Source organism: Cibotium barometz, chromosome 42 (genome assembly GCF_041138505.1).
Source record: "Cibotium barometz isolate CiBa-2024 chromosome 42, ASM4113850v1, whole genome shotgun sequence".
Lineage (NCBI taxonomy): Eukaryota > Viridiplantae > Streptophyta > Polypodiopsida > Cyatheales > Cibotiaceae > Cibotium > Cibotium barometz.
In genome coordinates, this window is record NC_141087.1 from 13,403,816 (window position 1) to 13,412,039 (window position 8,224).

An 8,224-nucleotide genomic window follows, 5' to 3' on the forward strand; every position below is an offset into this window, starting at 1 on the left:
CCCTCGATAATCTATGCAGAGGCGGAGAGTCCCATCCTTCTTTTTTTGGAAAAGAACAGGTGCTCCCCACGAGAGCTACTGGGGCGTACAAATCCTTGTTCAATGAGTTGGGAAAGTTGCTCTTTAAGTTCAATGGCTTCAGGAAGGGACATTTTATAGGGAGTTTTTGAGACGGGTTGAGCTCCAGGAATCACCTCGATTTCATGGTCGACTTCTCGAGGAGGCGGTAACCCTGTAAGCTCGTCAGGGAAGATGTCAGAGAATTCTTGGAGCCAAGAGGGTTCTGTCTCCATACTAGGTTCAATGACTTTGTTGAGTTTGACTAAGAAAACTTGCTGACCCTTACGTGTTCCCTTGAGAAGATGTTTTGCCTTGACTACCCTAGACTTAGGTTTTCCTGTGATCCCCTGAATAGATATTACTTGGCCATGCTCATTTTCAAAAGTGATACTCCCCTGGTTACAATGAATGCTAGCTTTGTTTGCAATTAACCAATCCATCCCAAGGATTCCATCATAAATTCCTAGTGGCAAGACTCTAAAGTGGCCATGAGTTTGCTCATTACCCAGCTCAAAATCAAGGTTTCCTATAGAGTGGCGAGATATTACTTCCTTCCCACTGGCTAACTCTACAATCATTTTTCTAGCTGATTTTTGACTCAAGTTTAATTTTTGCAAGCACCTAGGAGAAAGGAATGAATGGGTACTGCCACAATCAATCAAAAGCTGAAATGGCTTACCGTGATGACTGGCGGGGGCTTGGATTACACCAAATTGTTTATTCGGACCTTGGTGTTCTACCGCCGCATGGACGGTGGCGCGCTCTTCTTCGGCCTCTTCCAAGGTTGGTTCTTCACTTATAACACAGGCAGTTCTAGCAACTGTCCCTCCGCGGCCTCTGCCACGACCACTGCCTCTTGTACCTTGGTGGGTAGGGGTTCCACGGCCTTGATTTCCTCTGTTACCTTGGGGGAATGATGTTGCCATCTTGGGACAGTTGGCTCTAAAGTGTCCCGGCTCATTGCACTCAAAACACAGAGGGCCTTCTCTGGAAGAAGCAGCATACGAGCGGGGGGCAAAAGAGTTGCCTTGTCGCCCTCTGTTGTAGTAGGGGAAATTCTGTTGAGGTTTCTTGTAGGGTTGATCTCTAAGGTTTGCCTCAGGGTAAGATCTCTTTTGATTCTTCGGTTTGTTAGCCTTCATTTCTTTCACAAGGGGCTTTGCTCGTATGAGAGCATCCTGTAAAGTGGTTGGCCTCATTGCTTCAAGGCGGGAATCTAGGGGTTCATTTAGCCCTTGGCAGAAACGAGCCACTTGCTGGGAAGTAGTCATAGCTGGGGCATACTTCCGAAGGGTAATGAATTTGGAATAGTAGTCTTCCAGAGTTAAGCTGCACTGTCTAAGACTAAAAAACTCATTCATCTTTATGGACTCATGGGATGGAGGAAGATATCTTTCCTTCACTGCCTGCTTGATATCCTCCCACGTTTGAGAGTGCTCGGTGACTTCCTTGTCACGGCACCACTGTTTCTACCAGAGTTTAGCATCTCCAGTGAGGCGAAACCGTGCGAGTATAGACTGATTTGCTACTCCAGTACCGGCAGCAGAGAAATAATCGTCCATCGCCTCAATCCAGACTTCAGCATCCTTCTCAACCTTTGAACCTTCTCCTTTAAAGGAGGGAGGTTGCATTTGCTTGAGCAGGAGCTTCTTCTCCTGGGTATCGGTATAAAGCGCATTGGGAAGAGGAGGGTGGTCATCCTGGCCATCATCGTAAAAACAATTTTTAAGATTACAAGATTCATATTTGCACAACGCTTAATTTTTGGAGAGCAAAACCATTGAAATTATTTTATTTCCAAATATTTACAAGGACAAGTTTTATTACAAAGACCTGAGACTAATATAATTAGTCTTATTTGACATCAAGGGAAATTCCTAGGCTTCACTGTGACATAAGGGTAGAGCGGTCCACATATGTGAAATATGGGGGTTCCGCTGTAGTTTCTAAGACTCTAAAAACTGATGGTAAGGGTGGTAAACTCTGGATTGGGGTGGGTCCCAACACTGCTACTCTATCAGCAGGTAAAACCTGCATCACTTTGTCATACACCCAACGATCCTGAGGTATGTGAACCCCATCTATAGTCACCGAGGTGTCGTCCCTGGGGGTACCGACGAACCAAAATAAGCGGACCATCTTCAGCTTCTCAATCCAACGAATCCGCTTAAGGTCGGTGGTGAGGTTCCCAGTCTGATCTGCTCGGATGAAGAAGTATCTCGGCCCACGACTCCAGAAATCTCTACCCCATCCTCTCTAAATACGAGAGAAATGAGGGAGGGATATCTTCTCTAATATCTGCACCATGGTGTCGCGGAACTCGAAATTTGAGGAGTGACTAGCAGTCTCGAAGATGCACTGGAAAACTAGGAATTTGGAGTAGGCATCTTCCTCTTCCTACAATCATTCAAACATCATTTTAATTTATTTGTTTTAGTAGGATGTCTTTATTAATTATGTTAGGTAAAACATTTATTACAAAACAGTCCTTAAACAGCAATTCCTAGGAGCCAAACTTGCTCTGATACCAATTGTAAGGTTCCTCCCTTTAAAAATGGGAGAAACACTTAAGATAGTCCGCTAAGTCTTATCTTGGGAAAAATTTCCTATTCATCGACACCTTGACCCTGTAGAGATTCAAGGATACGATTCATAGGTATGACCTAGCTCTATCCCGCAGGGGGAGCGTGAATTTCTAAACATCAAATCACCCATAGGGCAATTGATCAAAAATTGGGCAACTACTAGACTTGATTTCTAGGGACAACGCTTTTTTCCTCATCTTATGCAAGGCACAGCCGCTGGCCTAGTCTTCTTGAATAGAGTTGCCCAAGAACCTAACTATCTAACGTAGGGCTTTCACTTAATCTATTGGAAAGCTACCCGACTAATCGGGTCCACCCATCCGTAGGATGGTGCCGTCAGGGCATTCCATCCTCCCACTTTCCACCCTACTCACGCATCAATTTGTTTTCTAATTAATACTACCACACTGTAAATAAGCATATTCCTTAATTAGGGCCCTTCTTCACAAGGTTCGTTATAACAGCCTTCTTACACAATACAATCATACCAAAGACAAGATGCAATTATATAAAAAGTTTATACATGAATCCATTTCCATACAAGCCAATCCGGCTCTCTTATTATTATTCTGCCGATGATCTAGAATTCGGCCTTCCAGCCTCTACATGCTGGGCAAAACCCTACGGGACCATACACCTCATCGTCGGTCGCTGGCGAGGACTCAAGCCGGCCTGTCGCCCTCTCAGGCTCCATCACTCGATCCTCCCGCCCCTCAGAGGGATGTCTGCGCACTAGGGTGGGCTTATTTACCGCACTAGCCTGGGCCCTCAGAACTAGGCAGCCTCATAATCTCTCGCCTCAATCGGCGATCCTTATTCTCCCAAAGGTATGAGGGATACCTTGGGCCATTCCCGGGCTTTGCTAATGACGCCGCCCGGCTACACAAGCACGGAACGGAGTTAGCGTTGAAGCCAAAAGAAATCTTGAATTCCAAAGAATACAACTTCAATGCAATTTTCTAAGTATAGCATTCACAATTCATGAAGATAGCAATTTCAACGAAATTTATCGAAAACAACATCACATAATTCGTAATTTCATATAACTTTTATGTCCTCGTTTTAAAAGAAAAAGACACCATTCGTTAATACTAATTTAAGGAAAATTCTCTTCTTTTGAAAACTAACCAAGCTAACCTGGCCATCGTTTCCTTGAGGGACTTGAAAAGGGAGGACTGGAGCCGCATTGGGCGCATCTCCCTCCATCTCGTTGTTACGTGCGCCTCTTGAGGCAATATTTTGCCGTCTCCGAGATGAGGCCATCTTAGGCGTCGCCTTGTAGAGCTCGCTGCTGCGATCGAAACGCTTCAGTCGGATCTGAATTCCGAGCTCGTTTGCTCACCGTATGAGCAAAAGAATATGGCGCACGAACCCTCGCTTGAGCCAAAAATCCCTTACTAAAGTCTACGCAAATGGGGGGGGGGAGGGGGGATTGTTGAGATGTCCTTAAGGCCAAAGGCAAAAACGCGGAGAGGGCTGGGAGGGGTTGCTGCAAGCCTCTCTGTAAGTCTATTCACACGGGGGGGGGGAGGAGAAGAGTTAAGGACACTGGTCCATGGCAAGAAGAGGATGGAGGAAAATTGGCTTATCTGAAAAGAGCCAAATGAGGGGGTGTGAGAGGGGTGGCTGCAAGGGCGGCTGTACTTGCAGCAAGTACGCTACGGCGGTACGGACGGCGGCACAACAGGGCATACGCTACACAGAAGTGCGTGCCGACTGAGGAGCACCCCGGGGGTTTATATAGCTAAGGGGTGAGGGTGCGGGCGCTGCGCAAAGCAGGGACGAAAGGACGGTGTACCTTCAAAGGCTATGGATCAGTGGCCTGCATGGGTCTACCGGAAAGGTACGGTGTCGGTTGTCTGGGAAAGGAGTGGTACGCATGTACCTTATCCGGTCTGGGTGTCCGCCCAAGGGTATGCGTGGACCAAACAGTGGGCGGCCGTCCCTTGGTTCTTGGGCGGCCATTGTACGCGCGCCCTAGTAAGTGCGTACGGACCAAATTTTGGGGCGGGGTACCCAAATTTGGGGCGCCCGCCTCGATTTGCGTGCCGGACCGCCCCGGGGGGCGAAAATTTTTTTTGTCCGGGAGATTCTCCTGGTCGCAGGGGTTCAGTCCGTTCGTCAAATCGGACGTGTGGTCATGCATTTATTAAGGTTTAAAGGTCGCCGTTTTCTAACTAAAATGATTGAAATTAGCGTATAGGCTTGATCCGGTGTCCGCATTAAGGTGATTAGGTCACCACATGGTATTGGATTACTGCAGAGACAGTATGGCTTGGACATGTTGTCCAAGTATGGTATGACAGGCTGTAAGCCTATTTCTGTGCCATTGGATCAGAATGGCAAGTTGAGTGCAGATTCAGGAGAGATCTTGGAGGATCCTACTATGTACAGGAGCATAGTAGGAAGTTTGATCTACATGACGATCACCAGACCAGATTTGAGCTATGCTGTTGGGTTGGTGAGTCAGTTTATGCAGGTTCCACGGAAACCACATTTGGATGCTGTGAGACGCATACTGAGGTATGTGAAGTCTACTTTACATTGTGGACTATTCTATGAGACTGGGACAGAGATATGTGTACATGGGTACACAGATGCTGATTGGGCTAGTAGTATCTCAGATAGAAGATCTACCAATGGATTCATGTTTTCTTTGGGCAGTGCTGCTGTGACTTGGAGTAGCAAGAAGCAGCCTACAGTTGCTCTATCGAGTACAGAGGCCGAGTACAGAGGAGCTGCTATGGCAGCATGTGAGGTAGCTTGGTTGAGAAAGCTACTTGCAGATTTGGGTCTATTAGTGGATAGACAAGTTGTCATTTTCTGTGACAACATTAGTAGTATACAGTTGGCCAGGAACCCAGTCTTTCATGCTCGTTACGAAGCACATAGAGGTCCACTACCACTTCGTCAGAGAGAAGGTCTTGGCAGGAGATCTTGACCTTATTTATGTCAGCACAGAGGATCAGGTAGCTGACATCTTCACCAAAGCATTGGGTACAGAGAAGCTCCGCAGATTCAGGGCTTCACTTGGTGTACATGAGATGGAGTTGAGCTCGAGGGGGAGTGTTGAGATATCGAGCTCGTCTAGTGAGGCGGTGGCCACTGATGACCCGCCTGGGGGATAGGCCCCACACTTACACCACTGGCATGGTTGGTGAGATCTTCGGTGATATGTGGCCAGTGGGATGACAGGCTGTGTGACAGCCATTCTAGAGACTGGCATAGTTATAGCGCCAGCTCATTTAGTCGGGTTCACACTATAGAGAACCCGTGTATGTATTTGGTTGAGTACCTTTCATATTGTGTGTACTCTTATTCTTGTATATGGTGTGTTGAGTGTTGAGTAGAGAAGAAGAAGATTTTCAGCCTCTTACCTTGTGTGTTCTCTATTAGGGTTTTGTGAGTGTGTGTGTGTGCTTGCAAGAGCTCAAGCTCTCTTCCCCCCTGCATCTTTTCATAGAGAACCCTAGTATGTATTTGGTTGAGTACCTTTTTATATGGTGTACTCCTATCTTTGTTGAGTGTTGTGTAAAGAAGAAGAAGATTTTAAGCCTCTCACCTTGTGTGTTCTCTTTTAGGGTTTTGTGAGTGTGTGTGTGCTTGCAAGAGGTCAAGCTCTCTTCTCCCCTGCATCTTTTCATGGTATCGAAGCCTGGTTCATGCTAAGGGCTGAGCTGCAAGCAAGAGAAGCACAGGAAGCAGTACGAGGGTAAGAGCTTCATCTACTCTTCCCTATTTGTGTTGGCAAGTACACCCTTGTCGGGAGCTCTACGGGAGGCACCGGCAAATGATCTTTGATTGAGGAGTTTTCTTCGCGGGAGTAAATCTATAGGGCAACTATACTATCCTATAGGGCAACTAGACTGTCCTATTGGATGACGTTTTTCAGGCTGAAAACGCGTTTCGGGCACGTTAGGACCTCCGTTTTTCATAAAGGAGGCGATTCGAGCACTGCAGGTAAGTCATCGATTCTCTGTAGAACTCTGTTTTAAGAACTTCAGGAAGACAGATTGGTTGTGCAGACATTGTGTGTGATGCAAGGAGGTCAACAATTTCCATTGGGTGTATGTATGCACATTGAGGTCTCACTGGTTGTGACATTTGAGTGTAGTACAGTACCACTGCAGAAAATACAACAGTTTGTGCAGGACAAACAGAGTGCTGTTTTTGGTAAATTTGTGTGTCTGGCAAGATGTCAAATGATGGCATAAACCAGACTATTACTGAGAAGCTTGATAAGAACAACTTCCATGCTTGGAGGTTGAGGTTGACAAATTTCCTGATGGGAAAGGGTTACTGGGACTACATAGAAGGTGAGCATGAAGAGGCACCAGAGATACCGGAGATCAATCCGACTGCTGTAGATGTGAAAGAGTTCAAGGATTGGAACCAAGGAGCCAGAAAAGTTATGTATTGGCTCTTTATCAGTATACAGGACATCATGATTGGGCACATACAGGATGCCAAGTCCCCCAAGGAGGCGTGGGACACCTTGGTAAAACTCTATGAAACGAATACTAAGGCACGAAAGATACAGTTGAAGAACGAACTTCATACTATGGAGAAAAAAAGTATGTCTATGAATGACTATGCATTGAAGATCAAGGTATTGTGGAATCCCTTGCATCTATTGGCATTTCAGTAGATGATGATGATAAGGTGGAAGTCTGTCTACGTGGTCTCAAGCCACAATACAAGGCATTCAAGGCGTCTATTCAGACTCGAAAAAACATTCCCAATTTCACAGATTTGGTGTCTATGTTGATTATAGAAGAGAAGAGCTTGGGTGAAGACCAACATTCTTCACAAAACAAAAACAGTTCAGAGCAACAGGCCTTCTACATAAGTTCAGGAAGAGGACGAGGTAGAGGAGGCTGTGGACACAGCCAAGGAGGTGGCCGAATAGGTAATTAGAATTATGGCTAGCAACAGCAACAACAACAGTCCCAAAATTCACAACAACAACAACACGCAGGTGGAAGAGGCCAATTCAGAGGCAGGGGGAGTCAAAGAGGTCATGGAAATTGGCAAAGGCAGTATAATGATACACGTGGATGCTTTTATTGTGGTAAGCCTAGACATGTGCAGACAGATTGTTATAAACAGCAAGCTGACATGCAAAATGGAAAATTGCAGCAAAACAACTATGCATCCTCGAGCAGAAACAATGAGGATAATGAAAGGTTGTTTGTTATGTAGTATGTCCTTAATGCCATGTCTGAAAATGTTGAAGCAACAAATAAAGATGATGTATGGTACGTTGATTCAAGTGCTTCTTCGAACCACATGACAAGTCATGGGGAGTGGTTCAAGGAGATGAAAAATCTTGAAAGACCAGGTTTTGTGGAAACAGGGGGGATGACACTGCTCATCCAATTGCCCATGTTGGAGATGTGCCATTGTCTATGCAGGATGGCAAAGTGAAGTACCTTGCAGATGTACTTCATGTTTCGAACATAACAAAGAATATGGTTTCAATTGGCCGGATGATTGAGTAGGGTTTGTAGGTTCAGTTTAACCCCGATGGTTATTATCTTGAAGACTTTAAAGACAAGTGCAGGTTGGTTGCAAAAGGC